General features: G+C 38.3%; 1 long non-coding RNA gene across 1 annotated transcript; it reads left to right on the top strand.

Moving 5' to 3' along the window:
* The first annotated feature begins 10,281 nt into the window (after positions 1 to 10,281).
* On the top strand, positions 10,282 to 19,030 carry LOC131921920 (uncharacterized). Its single transcript, XR_009382147.1, has 3 exons — positions 10,282 to 10,386; positions 10,690 to 11,000; positions 18,782 to 19,030. It is a non-coding gene; the product is annotated as an uncharacterized LOC131921920 (long non-coding RNA).
* The last annotated feature ends 1,874 nt before the right edge of the window (positions 19,031 to 20,904 follow it).

Below are 20,904 nucleotides of genomic sequence, written 5' to 3'. Positions count from 1 at the left end.
AAGCCTGGGAGACTTAGAATATATACTTCTGGGTGACTGAAGAATCAAAATAGGTGTTGACAGAGAATAGGGTCCCCTCCTCCGGCTAGGTCAAAGAAGGTTGTGTTTACGGTTCAGACAGTTAAAAGTATAATTATTCTTGTGGCTAGGACTGGGAAAGAAAGACGTAAGGGGACAGCTGTAATTCGGACAGATCAAATGAAGAATGGGGTCTGATACTGTGATATGGCTAGCGGTTTTTTATTAATAACAGCAATAATAAAGTTAATTACATCTAGAAGAGATCACACGCCAGCCAAGCATAAGCAGAAAATAGTTACAGGTCTATGGATGCTCCTGCATGGGGTAGATTTTTCAACTAATGTAGGGTACATACTTCAACCTCTTCCAGCTCCTGCTTCTGTTGATGATGCTGGGAGCTGATGTGGAGTGATGGGTTGATGCGTGCAATGGGCCCCTCTCATGTCTAGAATACCTTGTTTTGCCTGAGTCCTCCACTACCTCTAGCTATTAATCTAATAGTTAACATTCTTAAAAAACAACAGAGGTTTAAAAAAAGGATCAAGGTAAATCAATGTTTCTGTCAAAACCTTACATCTCAGTTTATAAAGTTTCATACCAGAAAGGCCCAAATTTCAGACCAAAAAGGTTCATGTCACTAGGCTGGGACCTAATTTGTCTTGGACTTAATCATTCTTTAGAAACAGAAGTGCTGCTATAGTCCCTTAATAAACTAGAATGAGTTCAGGGTGCTTTATTCTACCTAGATAGCTCAAATACAAAATTGATTTTCTCAAAAAAAGTGATAAACTAATATCAGATACTAAGGGCAGTCCAACCACCAAAGGAAGGTAGAGAAAAATCACACTGTACCCTGTTCTAGGCTCTGCATATATGCAAGAAGGATTAAAATTTTGTTCAATGTCCGTATGGAATTAAGCATCAAATGGCTCCAGAAACTTCCTAAAATGGAAGATTCACTTGCTCGCATCCCAGTGTCTGGCTCCCCACATCATATATAGATAGCATCCTGTGTCAAGTCTCCTGTAATCCCGACTCCCATCTTGAAGATCATCCAGGGAAATTTATCACAAAAAGCATGAATCACAGAGCGTATATATTCGTAACATCAAGCCCCAAAACCCAAAGTAGCATTTGGCAAAACCCCAAAGAATAGCAGCTAAGAAAATATTTTTTCACATCTGTCATTTTCTAGTAATGGATAATATTTATGTTACTAATGGCTGGAGATTACCAATGGCATTTAAAAGATTTTGAGAGCGATGGGGAAACATTCCAAATTTATTTTGATTTATAGCCCTTTATAATTATTTTTTTCTTATTTCTAAATGTAGAAGTAGAAAGAGTTAGGGTAAATAAGAGAGAAGAATGTAGAATACTTTAACAATGTTAAAAATAAACTTAATGTTCTAAAAGAATAAATACTTTAACTTGAACTACCTTTTGCTATCACAGCATACACACAAAAGAACAGAATTATCTATCTGACTTAAACCAATTGGGTGAAATATCACCATACTGAATCCAGAATATGTCCATTGTAGGCAAACTACAAATCATGACGTGGAATGTGCCTTCTTGGTTGAAATTTGTTAAAAAAGACATAAATCATGTTGAAGTTATAAGGTGAGTGATGGGCAATGAAATACTCGCCAGCCATAAATGATTACTGAGCCCTTGAAATGTGATGAGTTCATCTACGGAAGTGACTTTTTAAATTTTATACGATTTTCATTAATATAAACTGAATTAGAGGGGCAGGTGAGATGACACAGCAGGTAAAGGTTCTTGCTGCCAAGCTTGATGACCTGAGTTTGATCTGCAGAATCCTCATCTTTAAAAAGCCAGAGGCAGCGCTGGCGGTGGTGGCACACGCCTTTAATCCCAGCACTCGGGAGGCAGAGCCAGGCGGATCTCTGTGAGTTCGAGGCCAGCCTGGTCTACAGAGTGAGTTCCAGGAAAGGTGCAAAGCTACACAGAGAAACCCTGTCTCCAAAAAAAAAAAAAAGCCAGAGGTAGTGGTGCACATCACCAATCCCAGGACTTCTATTGCAAGGTTGGAGGTAAAGATGGGAGGATCTCCCAGAAGTTTATAGACCAGCTAGTCTATATCGTACAGCCGAAGAAAGGGAGACTAACAACCACACGTGCACCATGGAAATCACATACTTGCATCCACACACACTCATTGAAATAAATAAATACCTTAAAAATTATTTGTTCCTTTTCATTTTCTTATGCGACTGCCAGAAATGTTTGAGTAACATCGAGGTTGGGTTATGTGGCTGTTGAAATGAGATGGATCCCAGACCACAGGGACATTAGCATGATCCAGTCGTCCCTCCTGAGATTCAGCGGAGCATCATACACATCATAGACTCCCATTAAATACATGCTGTCTAAATAAAACTGTCACGTATTAGGGAAGATATTTCTAACAATACTTTCCCAAAATTAAAACAAGTTCATATTTAGAAAAAAAAAAAATGACTTCGGAGCAAGACAAGGCCAGACAATGAAAGAAATGGGATTCTTTTTTCTCCTTTTGTTCAGCAAATCCACAACCAGTCAAGAGAAAGAAAATTAAATCATCACGTTCTGACAGGTTCCCATAGCACTCTCAAAGATCTAATACACATGGCATTTCTCAGTGGAGTTTCCCCCAACCTATGTCATCATAGCTATGACCAAAAATTATCAAATTTCTATGAAACTTTTCCATAGCTCTGAAGAAACATGGGGAAAATGAAAGGCAAATAAGTGAGGTTCAAAACATGCATTATGGCAATGAACAAAAACCATCTGGGTCCTGGTCTTGTCACATGATTGTGGAAAAGTTCATTGTTAGAATTTTCATTCCTTCATCCATCAACTGTGATGATCAACAATAACAATTACCTATTAGGACCAATTTGTGAAAAGACTGAGCTAAGCAACCCAGTGGTTGAAAGAGAGTGGGGACTTAGTACATGGTGGGGGGATGATGCCGGTGACTAATTATCACCATTGTTGTGGCCCCAACTACATGGTCTTCAGCAATTCTAGGAAATTGGACATTTCTCTTTAGTAACCTTCATTTTGCCAGTTCACACATTTTTTTCCAGGAATGAAAGTCTTTTTCAGTTTTTGTTTCTTATTTATCCTGGGAGAAATTACTAACCAAGAGGCTGTCACAAAAGGTCTATAAATATAAGGAGAACTGTGAGTTTCACAGGATGGCAAGTTTCAGAAATAAGCATGGACATCGCATGCTTTAGTTAAGAAATCTACAGCACTCTAAGTATTTTTAGATACACCATGAGACTGACTGTAGTTAGAGACCATCATGCTCATAGAGTGTGCATCAGTCTTGCCCAGAGAACCCACAGCCTGAGAGATGCTAGACTGCCACAGGTGATTATGGCAACTTTCAAAGCAATGAGATAGCTGATAAACAAGTAATAACTTATAGATTAGTCACAGTAGATGCGGCATCTACATTCCAGGCTATTTTAAGCCTATGAGAATGTTTTAATTTCTTTTAAGATCAAAACTAAACAATGAACTTTTAAGTGAAAGAAAATGGTTTCCTCTGTGCATATGTTTGAACACATTTTCTGTGTTAAAATGTTAAAACAAGGTCATAAAATACAACTTTAATACATTATGGTAAAAAAGAAGCAGGAAGCAAGATTCATAACCATAAAAGAGCCTGAATATATGGCATATATGGCATAAACACAAAGAAGGAACAAGATGATGCAGGGTAGTATAATAATAATACACACACACACACACACATAAATATATATATATATATATATATATATATATATATATATATATATATATATTAAGACCACTCTGAATGTTTGGAAACTGGTTGGATGGTCCCTCACTGACAGGGGGAACAATATGGAAAAAAATGACGTTTCCTTAAGGATAGCTATGACTTGTCACAGAATCTATAAAGACAACATTATAAATAAATGATTAATTCCCACTTGGGCTTCACATATAAATGCCTTGAATTCATTTGTTCAATAAATACAGAGAGAGAACATTTACTACACACTGTTCTAAGCATTGTAGCTGTCCAGGTAGCCAAATAAAACTCTTACCTTCTGAAAATCAGTCACTGTCACAGACAAAAGTTCAACCAGAATGACGGGAACCTTGAATAAGGTACACCTAATTCTTTTACACAGGAAGATTAAGGAATGTGATGTTTTTGAATGGATCCTCAAAGAAAGTGTGAGGAGAAAGTGATGTCCATATCCTTCCAGGAAGGGAATGCTTGATATGTGTGAGAAACCGCAAACTACCTGGTACAACTAGAGCACAATGAGCCAAGAGAGAACAACAATAGAAAGGGTCAGTAACAGTAACCTACAGTTGTAAGAATGCTAGCTTTGGCTTTGAATCAGGTAGAATGTCCATGGGAGCGTCTGAACACAGACCAGGCAATTGTAGCCTGGGACCAGAGAAACATGAAGAATTCTAGTAATCAATGCAGCAATTACATCACTAGGCTTACTGTATGGCACATCAATCAGTGGACTCCCTGAACCAGTGGTCACCAAGATTTTTAGTATGCTAACATACTCCTGCAAGGGATTTCATTTTCCAAAATAGTCTGGCTCTTGTGGTATAATATACCATGTGAATTCCTGGTAATGTTTTTTATTTAATTGGCAAGTTTTGGGAACATAAATGTATGTAAGTTCAAATATATCTCAAATAACCGTCACTGTGAAATTCTTCCCTTTAAATTTTTAAAGATAACTGCGCTCGTTTGGCTTTATTGAAAAATCTGTTTTTACTGCTTTATAGAAGCTGTAAGAACAGCCTGATGAAACAACTCTTTACCAATTAATTTTGGTGAACATTTGAATGCCCATATGTTGATGATGAGCACAATGTCTTTCAGGTATCATGGCTCTGTCCAGAAATCTGGTAATTTCTTTGAATAAGAAATAGGACAAGATAAAAGTTTGGGAAGCCCTGTGTTTGGACTTGGCACTGCATTTCGAATCTCGTTTCAGTAATTATTTCTTTAATCTAAAGTCTCTATACTGGCCGATAAATGAAGATAGAGTTAGACAAGGTCAGTGATACCAAAGAACTGGTTTAATCTGAAAAGACATCTTTGTTTAGAACTTCTTAAGTACCACTTAACTACAGCTTCAAAGAAAAATAAAATTCTACTTGGATGTTCCCAGCATGCTGCTTTATTCATCCCATGCCACTATTTCCCTAATCGATGCAAATAATTGGAAACTATCTTGTTCAACTCAGAGAATAGTCAGTTGATCCACCAGCTGGGAAATGAACCATTTCCAGATTACAATCTTAATGGTAATTTCAAAACTATAAAGGACCCCAAAAAATGTCATCTAATCTGTCTGCCTGCGGGCAGGGCACATATCCACTGTTCCAGGCAAGCAGCCTCACTGTTTTCAGCCCATCTCCATCAGTGTGATTAGCCAAATGTTATGCCACCCTGTATTTGTCCATTTCTTAGGGCCAAGAGAACATGGCTTGCTAATTTTATATATCTGAAAATACCTCATCTCTGCTCACTCAAGAAAACATAGAACAATAAACTCTCAAAGTTCTCTTCCAATTCCATATGTAGAAGAAAGTTTTAGGAGTGGCTGGATGTCTTCGGCATTGTAGAACTGGCCATAAATTTGTTGTGGTTGTTTGAGATGGAAAACTATACGAAGGCTGTAAGACCCTTTCTGTTATTAAGGCTAATCAAAACAAACATTATTTTAACCTTCGTTGAATTTCTGGCTCACGTTCACTCCACCATTTTACTAGACTTTCTCTTGCATTGCCCAATGTTGGGTTTTGTACTTTTATTCTCCTACATCTGGTTTTCTTCAAACTCTCTTAAATTTTTGTACTTTCTGTATAACTATCATTTGCCTCCTATGACTTATTCTGCTGCTTCATTGTTTTGGTGATAAAATCACCACATCTTTACATTTTTCACTTACTTTTAAAAATACTCTGTCTTTTTCCTAACTTTCTTTATTGTGTTTTGGTTTTTGTTCCCATCACTCTTTTAGTTACCATGTTCTTTCCTTCCTTGGAAAAAATGCCAAGGCTTCTGACATTTTTTTTTTAATGTAACTGTAATCCTACTGTTCTTCTGCAATGGGATTAAGCATCTGCTTTTACATCGGTTTGTTAAATAATTGTTCAAGCTTCCAGAGGAGGCAGCACTGAGGTCGAGGATCTGAAGTCATGCACTCAGTTACAAAGGTGAGAAGCCGTGGATTTCCCGCTGTGTATCTGCACTGCACATTTTCTGAACGCACAATGGGAAAATAGTATTAACAGAAATTGGGCTAAAGAACTTGTTGATATGAAAGAAAATTTGCCTCCATTGTTTTAAAATATTATACAATTTTTGGTGACATTTGTAGCAGTTGGTTCAGGGAAATGGATTTTATTTGGTGTGTCATTCAGGTCTGCAATATAGCCAATGTAACACAATGGCTCTAACAGAACAGTTTGTTTCTTAGAAGCAGCCTAGTTCATCCATTCTACACTACCATCAGGTAGAGCTCCAGGAATCCCACAGAAGAGGGGGAGGAAGGATTGTTGGAGCCAGAGGGATCAAGGACACCACAGAAACATGGCCCACAGACATCAACTAACCAGGGCTCATAGGGGCTCACAGAGACTGAACTGACAATCAGGGAGCCTGTATGAGTCTGACTTAGGTCCTCTGCATTATACGTTATGGTTGTGTAGCTTGGTGTTCTTATGGTACTCCTAACAGTGGGAGCAAAGGCTGTGAGTATGTGCCTACTCTTACTGTAATTTGTTATGCCATGTTTGGTTGAAGTCCCTGGAGGGCTGCTCTTTTCTGAAGGGAAAAGGAAGAGGAGTAGGTCTGGGGGAGAGGGGAGGTGGAGGAAAGAGAGGAGAGGCAGGAGGGAAAACTGTGGTCAGAATGTAATGTATGAGAAAAGAATAAGCTTTTTAAAAAAGAAAACAAATAACCCAATTAAAAATGCGGTACAGATCTAAACAGAGAATACTCAAAAGAGGAAACTCAAATGGCTGAGAAACACTTTAAGAAAACTTCAACATCCTTAGCCATCAGGGAAATGTAAATCAAAATTACTTTGAGATTTCATCTTACACCTGTCAGAATAGCTAAGATCAATAAAACAAATGAAATGTTGTCAAGGATGTGAAGTAAGGGAAATGCTCATCTATTGCTGGTGAGAATTATATATGTGTGTGTGTATGTGTGTGTACATATATATATATATATATATATACATATATATGTATGTATGTATTCACGTTTCAGATCTCTAGAATTAAAGAACACATTTGTGTTATTTTGAACCACTAAACCTGTGACAATGTCCTTATCAGCACAACAGACTAATGAATGCTATAGCTCCATACTCTCACTTTAAAATATGTATCAAAGTAAGAGTCATTCAAGTTAGACCACTTTTAAATTATATTCTGCATGCTAAGTCATTCTGAGAATGAGAAGAGGTGCGAAATAAAAGGTCTTGCTCATTCACAGAACCTACAGGAAGCTCATGAAGAACAGAGTTTGATGAGAGGAAGTGCAGATTTTTAAGTTGACTTGTCTATAGAGGTTGGCTTTAATTCCGCTGGATTACTTGGATGATGACTTAAAATTTCATCCACTTTGTGTATAATCAGAACTGTGTTTGGAGAGAAACCCAGATGGTATAAATTTTGCCTACAACGCTAGGAGCAGTTAAGTGTGAGCTATAGATCAACTATGGCACCTCCCATTATTTTCTTTAGTATCAGTCTCTTACCATGTAGACTTAAATAATTAGTCTAGAATCCAATACCAGCCCAAGTCATCTCTTCCAAAGTTCCTGATTTTAGCATTTCTCCAATCTCATAAATTACTCAATTATACATATATTTTCATCTTTTTCAGGGTCCATCTCCATTTGTGATGAAACTGAAGGTATCTCATAAACCAAAGAAGTTAAACTGGTAATTATGGTAGCCATAATAATGCCATCCTGGGGGGAAGAAAATACCTGGTGCTCTGGAACCTGTAAATACCTTGTCTTACATGACAAAGGAAAGTGTGTTTTCTCCTCAGCTGACTTGAAAGTGCAGAGACAATCTTTGGAAAGTCTGTTCCTAAGTTCTGATGTCATTGTTGCTTACAACAGAAAGTAATAAAAAGCCTTAGAATGAAAAGCATTTTGAATATTTTGTAGAGTGACATTGTCTAAATAGCTTCATCATATAAGGAAATGATTTCACGCATTAAATTTTCTACATAATTATTACAAGATTTGGATTTTATTTAAATGTTTAGAATGGCCCCCAAAGTCTCCTTTATAATTCTGTATCTTATTCTTTTGAAAGAGATTCTTTTTAATCCTGAACAAGATATCTGAGCATCTGAATTTCAGACTAAGTTCCATGCAGCAAAGATATTAAAATTAAGTCTGTGTTATCAGGAGGTAGATGACTACAGTTTGATAATCTTGTTTAAAAATGTCTCTAAGGAAACTATCTGAATTTCAAACACTTTTTAGAACTTCAACTTTATTTTTCTACTGTTTCCTCCATTTGCAAAACATTTCTATTTTTCCATCAGTATGATCATTGACAAGCTATTTAACCCTCTGTCTTCCACTTTGCCTGATAAGATTATTTAAGATTGCATGATATTTGACTCTAAAATGTGCAGTGGTATTTGAAAGACAAACATTTCTTGACCATGAATAAACCTAAATTCTTAAGCTTAAAGTGACAACTTTCAAAAGCTAATTACTGTACCAGGACCCACATCCAGCGCCCTGGCCTATCAGAACAGCTCTGCTCCTTCCACTCACAACTGACAGGCCCCATATATACCTCATCCAGCCTCCCAGCCCAGCCAGGTCCTGCACATCCTGAGCAAGAATCTAGCCAGCTGAGTTCACTTAATCCCACCTTCCATAACCATGGTCCAACCCCAATATTTGCTCCCCCAAAACTCTAGGCTAGCACCAGAATGCATGTTCTGTACATCAGCCCAGGCACCAGTGTCTACCTGACTTCACTCCACCTAAACCATGTGCAACCATCAAGTCCAACCCAGCCCGTACATGTGTGCTGTCTCGGCTTGCTGTGTCTGTACGAGATACAGAACCAACAAAAGAAGTCTACATGCCCAGAGCTCATCATGAAAATATGAACAACAGGAAAGGTCAAAAATAAAAGGTCTTCTACCTCAAAAATCCACCAGTCCTACAGAAGTGTTCACCAATAAGAATTACCTAGATGAACCCCTAGTTGCACAAAGAATTTAAAAGAACAATCATAAACTTGTTCAAAGAATGCTAGGAGTTGAAAAAAGAAACAGTTTAACGAACTTAAAGGAATAAACATCTAAATGATTCTCCCTCAAAAAACATTAACATAAGGCTGATTTAAACTAAGAAACTGGGGGAGGGGGTGGCGCGAGGGGGGAACAACAAGGGAATCCGTGGCTGATATGTAAAATTAAATTAAATTATAAAATAAAATAAAAATAAAAAATAAACTAAGAAACTGGCAAGCTAAAGGCTATTCGCTAGTGCTCTGACCTCTTGGGCTTTTAACTCTTTATTTGGCTCTGTGTTTCTTATTTAATAAGACTGTTTAGAATTACATCTACAGAAACACTGAAGAAGATACGAGCTGAAATGAAGATAGGAATGAAAATCCCAATAACCCAACTAGAAAACTTAATGGCAAGATTTGTAACTAGAATTAATCAAGCAGAATATAGAACATCAGAACTAATAATGACAAGGTAAAGGAACTAGATCAAACAAGCAAAGAGTGTGGAAAAAATTAACACATGAAAGCAACATATAAGAAATGTGAGAGATCATAGATGCCTGGGGTCTAGGCCGCAACCTGTGGCCGTGAGGGTGTCCAGGAGCCATGCTGCTACCATAGACATCCTGATCTGAGTGGCCTGTGCTGTCATCTGGGGTCATGGTGTCCTCCAGACCAAGGCTGCTGTAGAGGGCCATGTCTGGATTCTGGGGCCCTACAGCAGCCAGAGTGAGTTGATGTCTGGGGCTTCTGTTGTCACCAAGGGCCTTGTGGATGACTGGGGTCTGGTGGGCCACCTTGGACAATGTCAAGTTCTAAGGACCATGCACACCCAGAGTCATGCTGATCTGGGTGACTAGTGCTGTTATCTGGAGCCATGCAGACATCAAGGGACAGGCCACTACCTAGGGTCATGTCTGGATTCATGGCCCTGGATGGAGTCTGGAGTCTAGGGTGGTGTCTATGGCTCCAGTTGCCACTGAAGGCTATGCTGATGCTCCGGGGTCTGGTCAGAAACCTGGGACCATGTTGATTTCCCAGGTGCCATGCTAATTTGAGGGACCTGGGTTGCCACCAGGGCCATGGTGACATCTGGGCCTGAGCTACTGCCAAGAGCCATGTCTGGGTCCATGGACTTGCTGCAGCTGGGGTCTGTGGTGATGTCCATGACCCATGTTAGCACTGGGGTCATTGGAACCATGCTGTGCTGAGCTGGCACACCCTTCACTGGCCCTGGGATGGCTGGTCCTGCTCCTCACTGAATATTGCAGCAAGTGAGCTGGTCCTAACCCTCAGGGAAGTACTCACCCCTGCACTTGGGGAAAATGGCCCCACTATTCATAGGCATGCACTTCACCTGGAAAGCCATGAGAGCTGACTCTGTGGTTGGGAGGCAGGTGAATGACCCTGATGGCAGAAGAGCGAGAGAACTGATCCCACTCCACCCCCTATCTGCCATGTGGTGCCATGGATAAGAGAAAGACGTCCTTCTCCACATCACCCATTACCCCTTGAGGCAGGTGAGAGAGCTGGCCCTGGCGTCGCAAGAGTGGGAGAGCTCACCCTGACCCTCACCGGCTGTAGCGCGTGAGAAAGCAACCTCTGCTTCCCATCTTGGCAGCACACTAGAGTTGACCCCGTTGTCAGGGTCACAGGTAAGCCAGCCCTGAGGAGGTGACAGCAGGAGAGCTGATAACCCCACCCCTTCACAGTCTCCCTCTCCCTTTAACCATCGGGAGAGAGGGCCCTGCACCTTACCTGGGCAAAACAGTAGAGCTGGTCCTGGCGGTATGAGTGAGGGGGACCAGGATCTGAGGGCCTGAGAGCAGAACTGGCCTGCTCCTTCTTGAAGGCTGCTCCGGGTGAGCTAGCCAAGGTAGTACTAGAGAACTCACCTGGGTAGTGACAAACCTAAAAGCTGACCAGCCCAGCTACCACCCAGGCCCAGAACCAGGGCTATGAGTTGGCCCACCCCAACACCCACTGAATCTATGAACTGCTGGAGCACGTGAAGGGGATGCACCTACAGATCCAAAAGAGCAGGATCTTCATGACACAGGACAACAGGATATCCAAGAGGAGCCCCAGGGAGAGCCCATTATTGGTGATATAGCAGAAACCAGAGTCCTCAAGCCAGATCAATGACGTGCGGCAATGAACACTTGCAAGTAAAGATGAACAGGCTAAAGGGTAAATTGTGTGTCTGGAGGAGCCACACTGCAGCTTCCATGACCAGCTGCTTCTTCTTCTTCTTCTTCTTCTTCTTCTTCTTCTTCTTCTTCTTCTTCTCCTCCTCCTCCTCCTCCTCCTCCTCCTCCTCCTCCTCCTTCTCCTCCTCCTTCTTCTTCTGTTTTTCATTTTGGTTTTGGTTTGTTTTGTCTCTTTGTTTTGTTTAGGTTTGAATTTTTGTTTTAAATTTGGTTGTGGGGAGGGTTACAAGGGCAGGGGGCAGATTCAAGGGGACAGGGAGATAAGTAGAATCAGAATTCATGATGTGAAATCCACAATGAGTCAATAAAAGTAAAAAACAAAAAGAAGAAGAAAAAAAGGAATGTGAAAGATGATGAAAAGAGCAAAGCTCTAAATTGTAGGGATAAATGAGCAGAAAGAATCTTAGATCAATGGCATAGGCTCCATCATGACCAACATCATAGAAGAGAACCTCCCCAAACTAAGATACAAAAAGCACACAAAACCCAAACTAAACAAGATCAGAAAAGAAACTCCCCGTGACATTTCATAGTTAAAATACTGAGTATACAGAACAAGAACAAAAAGAGTGTTGAAGGCTAAGATTAAAAACATTAGTTGCATATAAAGGAAAATCCATGAAAACAATAGCGGATTTCTTAATAGAAACTTTGAAAGTCAGAGAGTCTGCAGCAATGCATTCAAAGTTCTAAAGACCATGACTCCAAACCTAGACTACTGTACCTCACAAAATTATCTGCCACAATCTAAGGGGAAAAAAATCCTGTCTATGATATGAATATTCTTAAAAAATTACGCTCATCAAACCAAGCCTAAACTAAATATAGGAAGCAGTCCTTCATACTGAAGAAAGGAAGAAGCATAACCAAGAGACTATGGAAGCAAATAATGCTGCAATTACTAAAACACAAAGTACCACTGAGAACACACCATCAGCAGCAAAACATACAGCACAATTCAATCAATACACACTTTCCAGTGACTTTATATATTAACTTTATATATTAATATATATATTACTTATATATTAATATATATTTGATTTGACTTTTCAAATCAAAAAAACACAGGTTGTCTGAGTAGATCAAGAAACAAAATCCACCAGTCTGTTGTATACAAGAAGCTCAGCTTTAAGAATAGGTACCACCCTAAAGTGAAAGGATAGACAAATAGATTCCAATCAAATGAGATCAGGAAGCAAGCAGGCATTATTATTCTATTATCTGACAAAACAAACTTCAAACAAAAATAATCAGAAGAGATAAAGGATACTGCATCCTAATCAAAGTAACAATCAGCCAAGATGGCATTACTATCCTAAACAAGTATGTCCTAAACTCTGGAACATCCAATTTCATAAGAAGTGTACCATCAGAATTAAAGACAAGGATTAATGTCAACAGATTAATAGAATGTTTCAATGCCTCACTTTCTCTAATAGACAGGTCACCTGTACAAAACAAATAAATAAAGAGACATCAGGACTAAGAAACATCATACATCAAATTGATCGGATAGCTGCAGAATATTCCACCCAAACCCCAAAATATATACATTCTAGTTATCAGCTCACACTAGCTCCTCAAAAATAGATCACATTCAGGCACACAAAAGAAATCATAGCAAATTCAGAAAGATTTGAAAAAGATCTATACCTCCTATCTGACCTTAACACAATAAAACTTAAAATTGACAGCAAGTATGTCCCTAGTAACTACACAAACTTGTGGGTATTAAACAACTCATTTTTGTTGTTGTTGTTGTTGTTGTTGTTGTTGTTGTTTTCTAGTCAGGGTTTCTTCATGTTGTTTTGGTTCCTGTCCTGGCTCTCTCTCTGTAGACTAGGCTGGCCTAGAACTCACAGAGATCTACCTGGCTCTGCCTCCTGAGTGCTGGGATTAAAGGCGAGTGCCACCACCGCCCAGCTAAAAACTCATTATTTAACAATGAATGAGTCAAAAAGAAAAAGAAATGAAAAAAGAATCCTGGAACTAAGTGAAAATAAAAACACAATATTTCAAAACTTCTGAGATGCATTAAAAGAAGTCCTATGAGGAAAAGTTATAGCTCTAAAATTCTTACACTACAAAATCAGACAGAGGACAAATAAGTGACTTAATGATGCAATCCAAAACTTGAGAAAAACAAATTTTTTAAAAACCCCAAACCAGTAGACAGCAAGAAATAATAAAATCAAAGCAGAAATTAGGTAAATAAAACAAACAAACAAATACGAATACCAGTGAATCTAAGATCTGGTTCTTGGAGAAGATAAACAAGATCCACAACTCTTAGCCCAACTAATCAGAAGAAAAAATACAAAGACCCAAATTAACAGAATCAGAAGTGAACAGGGAAACATCACAACAGACACTAAAGAAATTCAAAAAATTATAAGGGAATATTTAAAAAACCTGTATCCTAACAAGTTGAAAAATCTGAAAGAAATACATGAATCTCTACAGTCAGTCAAGTCACCAAAATTAAACCGTGAAGAGATCAATAACATAAACCTACAGCAAACAGATGAAGAAATTGAAACTATAATTTAAAAACAAAAAACTTCAAACTAAAAAAAAATAAGTCCAGGCACATATGGATTCATAACAGAATTCTACCAGACTTCCACAGATCTAAAGATTAATAATTCTTAAATTATTCCAAAAAATAGAAAGAAAATGACAAAGTCTTTCTATACAGCCAGTGTTACTCTAACACCCAAACTAGCTAAAGACACACAAAAAAAGGAAAACTATAGGCCACTGTCCATGATGAACATAGATTCAAAATTTCTAAATAAAATATTTTCAAATTAAATACAGATTTACATCAAAAAGAGCACTCACTATGACCGTTGGCTTTATTCCAGAAACATAAGGTTGGCTCAACATACACAAGTTAGTACATGTAATAAATCACATAAACGGACTTAAAGACAAAAATCCCATGATCATCTCAATAGATTTAGAAAAGACCTCTGACAAAATTCAGCATGACTTTATGATTAAAAAGTCCTAGAGAAAGTTGGACTGAAGAGCATGTCTCATCATAATAAAAGGGATATTTGAGAAACTCACAGACATCTTTCTAAATGAAAAAATACCTGAAGCAATCCCACTGAAATTAGGAACAAGACAGGACACACCACTATTTCCATTCCTTTTCAATATTGTACTCAAAGCACTGGCTGAAGCAATAAGACAAAAGGAAGAAATTAAAGGTATACAAATTGTAAAAGAGGTCAAACTATCCTTATTTGAAGATGTCTTAGTTAGGGTTTACTATTGCTGTGAAGAGACACCATGACCACGGCAACTCTCATACAGAAAACATTTACAGTTACAGCTTCAGAGGTCACCACAGTGGGGAGCATGGTGGCCTGCAGGCAGATGTGGTGCTGGAGCTGAGAGCTCTACATCTTGACTCAGACGCAACAGGACATCAACTGACTGTCACACTGAGAGAAGAGGCCTCAAAGTCTGCCCCCACAGTGACACACTTCCTCCAACAAAGCCACACCTCCTTATAGTACAACTCCCTTTGGGGGCCATTTTCTTTTAAACCACCACAGAAGATGACATTTCATATAAGAGATCCCAAAAATTCTACCAGAAAACATTTCTGAATGTTTCCATGGTCAACAATTTAGGCAAGGTGTCAGGCTACAAGATCAACTTACAAAACCAATAGTTTTTCTATACACCACAACAAAGAGACTGAGAAAAGATCAAGGACATACTCCCATCTACAACATCTTCAAAAAATAAAGTGTCTATAAAGCTAACCCAAAAAAGGCCTCTACTATGAAAACTTTAAATATATGAATAAAGACAGCTTCAGAAAATAAAGTATCTATAAAGCTAACCCACAAAAGACCTCTACTATGAAAACTTTAAATATATGAATAAAGATATAAAGACTCCAGAAAATGGAAAGACATACCATGTTCATGGATAAGTAGAATTAAATTGTGAAAAATTACCATTCTACCAGAAGCCATTTATAGATTTGATGCAATACCAATCAAGATTCCTATCTTATTCTTCACAGAAATAGAAACTCTCTCCTAAAATTCAAATGAAACTTCAAAAGACCCCAATAGCCAAAGCAATCCTAAAGAAAAAGAATAATTCTGGAAGAATTATCACGACGTTTTCAAGTTTTATTACAGAGCGTTGTAATAAAACAGTATAGTACTGACATAAAAACAGATATGTAAACCAATAGAACAAAATACAAGACTCAAGCATAAATGTATGTAATTATATCCATTTAATATTTGTCAAGGATGTCAAAACATACACTGAAGGAATGAAGACACCCTAAACAAATAGTTCTCAGAAAACGAGGTATCTACATGTAGAAGAATGAAGTTAGATCCATATCTATCATCTTGCACAATAACTAATTTGAAATGGACCAAAGACCTCAATACAGACCTGAAACACTAAAACTGCTATAAGAAAACATAGACTGTACTCTACAGGATGTGGCTCTAGAAAAGTTATTTCTGACTAGGTCCTCATTTGCCCAAGATGGAAGAATGTCAGCAATTGACAAGTAGGAGCTAGTAAAATTAAATTTTTCTGTTCAGCTAAAGAAACAATTGATCAAGTGAGGAGGAAACCCACAGAATAGGAGAGAATCTTTGCCAGCTATCTATCTAACAGAGGATTAATATCCATAATATATAGAAAACTAAAAATCAGAGTAAAAAAAAAACAATGACCCATTCAAAAATGGGCTACAGAACTGAACAGAGAGAAGAAATAAAATGAAGAAGGTGGAGGAGGAGAAGGAGGAGAAGAAGAAGAAGAAGAAGAAGAAGAAGAAGAAGAAGAAGAAGAAGAAGAGGAGGAGGAGGAGGAGGAGGAGGAGGAGGAGGAGGAGGAGGAGGAGGAGGAGGAGGAGGAGGAGCAGGAGCAGGAGGAGGAGCAGGGGGAGGAGCAGGGGGAAGAGCAGGGGGAGCAGGAGAAGAGAGAAGAATAGCTAATAAACATCCCCCAAGACATTCATGGTCCCTAGCAATTAGGGAAATGAAAATCAAAACAACTTTGAGATTTGTTTTGTTATACTCAGAATGGAAAAGATTAACAAAACAACTAACAAAAATGCTGGAGAGGATGTTAGGGAAAGGGAGCCCTCATGCACTGTGAGATTGCAAACTTGTCTAGCCACTTAGAAATCAATATAGACAACCTTCAAAAAGCTAAAAATAAATCTACCATATGACCCAACTACACCACTCCTCGACATATGCCCACACAACTCAGCATCCTACTCCACAGGTACTTGCTCAGTCATGTTTATAGCAAATATATTCAGAATAAGTAGAAAAGGGAAATAGTCTAATAGTCCTTCAACTGACAAAATACTATTAAGCAATAAAGAAAAATGAAATCTGTAGCCAAATAAATAGAACTAGAAAAGATCATATTGAGTAATGTAACCCAAACCCAGAAAGGCAAATGTTACCTTTCCATCTCATCTGTGGTTCCTAACTCCACAACTTCAGATGTGAGTCTGTACCCTAAAGTCACTTCAGAAGCTAGAAAAGTAAAAAGAGATGATTGGGGATGGGGGAGAAATAGAGAGACAAACAGCAGGATAAAAGTAATATGAAAGGGGAAATGGGAAAATAGAAGGGAGGAAAAAAGAAGAAGGTGTATAGAGAGAGAGGGAGGAAGGAGGGTAAAATAACCATAAAGATGTCTGAAAAAGTAATAAGCAATCATATAATTTATTTACCTAAATTTGCATATAATGCATATACGTATATGGGTATACACATACATATATAACTTAAATGAAATGTTCCCACCTGGGTTGTCAATGCGTCCCCCCAAGAGCCATAGATAATCTAACAAAAACCCCAGTACCAGGTATGAGAAGTCCTAGTATGAGTTGTTGGTAAGAGAAGTCTAAGAGATTCCCAAAACATAGGCTAATCCTGCTGCCCTTGGTTGCCTACCAGAGGTCCCTGTTACTGAAGATGCATTCACTTTAGGCATAGGACTCAAAGGATCCAAGCTGGATCATACCTGAAGATCTCTTTCCTTAGAACTAGCTTTCATGATACCAGAAGGTGCCAGGCAAGCATCTATAGGAGGGAAGCAACCAGCAGTCCCACCCAGCTATGATGCCTATGAACCACCACAATAACCAGCATGGCACAATAACTCTAAGGGTGCGACACTGGCACTCATATCACCATGGTAACCAACATTTCTCTAATTGGATTTAAGACACATTCAGTTAAGCAGGACTGAAAATTTCTAACAGAAAACAAAACAAAAATAACCCTACATTAGTTCTCAAAAATCCAATCCTATATTTTCTTTAAAACCATGACCTAAGCTATAAAGAAAGGCAGTACCTTTGGGAACAGTTGGAAGAGTTCACATACTCATGGACCAGTGACATAACCATCTTATTCTCCATTCTCATGTGTTTATTGCTACCTTTCTGGTTCATCTTTGTCCATCATTATTGAAGACTGGCCAGCACTGAACATCTTGTACTACTCTCTCAAATAAGTTTCTAAAATTAAAAGAAGTCGCCTTTTAAAAAAAAATGGAATTTTATCTGAACTTCCAGCTCTCTTTTTAAAGTTGCTACATGGATTACACATTCATTTTGTCTGAGTGTTACATGATTTCCTTCTCTTGAAAAAGAAAAATATTGTGGCTGGACAGGCTGTTTTGATACATAAACTTGCCACCGAGCTATTTTGCATCTCTTTATACAGCTTGCTCTGCCAGTGGCTAATTACGGCCATCATTGACTTGTATTGTACTCACAATGTCCCACCCAAAAGGCAGAGGGTTGGGGGGAGTCTGAAGGTGTTGCTTATATGGAATTCATTATGATAGTAGGAGATATAACATTACTATGCTCTTCTATCCGCATGTATGCATTTATTCCTCCAGGCTTTCACGCCTGAAATAAATTTATGGGAACCCTAGCCTCTACTATATGTTAAGCCTACAATTCAAAAGCAGCCAGGCCAAGGACATAATGTTCCATCTTTACAATCAAATACAGATTTCCCATTAAAAAGAAAATTCTCTATTTCCAAAGATTTAATAGTATGGTCCTTTAAAAATAATTCCAGATGCCTAAGTTTTAGGACGGACTATATCCCACAACACAAAATAGTTTTGCCTTATTGTGATTTGCACAAATTTTCAATCACTAAATATATTACCATTTGCCTTATTTTCAGATACAACTTACATTTGGGATTTACAACATTCCATATTTGCTTCAGCTATATTTGGGTATATTCAAGATGGACTCACTCTTATTGACGCAGTACAATGATTGATTGCACAACACATGTTGATATTTTCCTGCCCTGTTTTGCTGGTTTTTATATCAACTTGGCCATCGTGTCTCACTCACTGGCAACCCCGCCCTCTTCTCTTTGAAGTCTCTGTCTGCTTAAATTAAGAATAAACTTCATTAAGACTAATGGCTTATTACATCAAGAGGAAAAAAATTCAAACACAACAGTGATTAAGTACATAACCTTTAACTGAAATGAGTATTTCCAAAATAAGCAATACTGAACAAGGAGTTCCCAGCAGTCTATACGAGAGCCTTTGTATAACACCGTAGAATGTGTTTCTATTCCTTTTGCACTGTTGTTCACAGCAAATGTTCCAGGCACCATACTAAGTTGCTCTTTCTTGTGATGGTCAAGTCACTAAAGAAGGCATTCAAACTCTTGACCATAGCTCCCAGACATTTCAAATGACATGACTGAGTGGGGTCAGTTGCCACTAGATGGCTCTGTTTTTGTTTTTTGTTTTCGGGGGGTTTGTTTGTTTGTTTGTTTGGGGTTTTTTAGGTAGTTTTTTGTTTTGTTTTGTTTTGTTTTGTTTTGTTTTGTTTTGTTTTGTTGTTGGGTTTTTGTTGTTGTTGTTTTTCCGAGACAGGGTTTCTCTGTGTAGCTTTGCACCTTCCCTGGAACTCACTCTGTAGCCCAAGTTGGCCTCAAATTCACAGAGATCCGCCTGGCTCTGCTTCCTGAGTGCTGGGATTAAAGGCGTGCGCCACCACCGCCCAGTGATGGCTCTGTTTTTGTTAGCCCTCCAAGATGCTATATATCATCTGATTAAACATCTATGGAGTAAACATGGCTAAAATTCCAAAGGAAGGAGTGGTTCATAATACAATCCCTTCTTCTATTCAACATGAGCTGTTATTTCTGAACCATCATTCTTTAGTAGGGAAACATCAGATGTATTAAAACACTACTTCAGACCAAAAAAAAAAAAATGGATAAAACACTTACATCCACTAGAGTGCTATCAGCTGAATGAACAGGTTTTTCATTATGATGCTTTCTCATTTTGGAATTCATTTTAAAGTGTGACTAGCGCAGCCTCTCAGATGACTGGTCTATCTCTAGTGCATAGCTCCATAGTATCTCCTAGGCTTTTGGCCATGGGGGTTTTGGGGGGTGGATCTCTTACAATAGACACATGAAGCCTGTCTTAAAATTTTTCATTCTTTTTGTTTCTACAACACTGTAAGCCAGTCAGTTCTTCCCTCTGGGCTAAGAATCCAATCAGTCTGCTCTTTTCTCATAGAAGTTCCTTTTTAAGTAACCATAAAAGTCTCTGAGTAATTTAAAATACATTTAAAGCAAAGTAAACATACAAGTCTCTGAGTAATTTAAAAATAAGATTTGAAATAAATTTTAAATGTTTTTTCTAATACATACAACTAAATAGATGGTTCTCTTCCTCGTCTTTAACACAATCATAGTGAACTGATACAGCATGTAGAATGCAAAGCATGCTTGCAGAACAACACTGTCTTTGGATGACATGGACTAATCATCTAAATTTTTGTTGGATGATGAAAGAATATGTGGTGGACATTTATTCTTGTGCCTTTACGTACAATATTTTGACAAAGAGTGGCACAATGAGGACGAAACAAGCCTTACTCTAGCATCAACTTCAAGGACTTGTAAAATAAATAATCTAAAACTTCCCTAGATGTTTCACTTTATGACTGAATCTAAAATGTTAACGTTTTGATCCACATCAATGAATTAGCACATCTCAGACTCTGAGTATCCAGGAAAATAGTACATTAGGGCCGCAATGCAAGCAAGCAATTCACTCTCCACAAAATGTCTGCAATTTTCAAGCTACCCAGCTGTTGGAAGGCTCTGATCAGACATTCTACAGGGACAAACTGAGGGGTCCATCACGAGGGGACTCTCCATCATTGCTGCTGTTTGGGGACCACCTGGATTTCTTCCAAGTTCTGTACAAATATTTTGAGCCTGAACTACATGAGCGCATGGTTTACAGTAGAATTTAGGTGTTA

This window comes from Peromyscus eremicus, chromosome 11 (assembly GCF_949786415.1).
Source record: "Peromyscus eremicus chromosome 11, PerEre_H2_v1, whole genome shotgun sequence".
Lineage (NCBI taxonomy): Eukaryota > Metazoa > Chordata > Mammalia > Rodentia > Cricetidae > Peromyscus > Peromyscus eremicus.
Note: the sequence above shows the minus strand (reverse complement) of the source record. Positions and strands in the feature narration are given on the sequence as shown.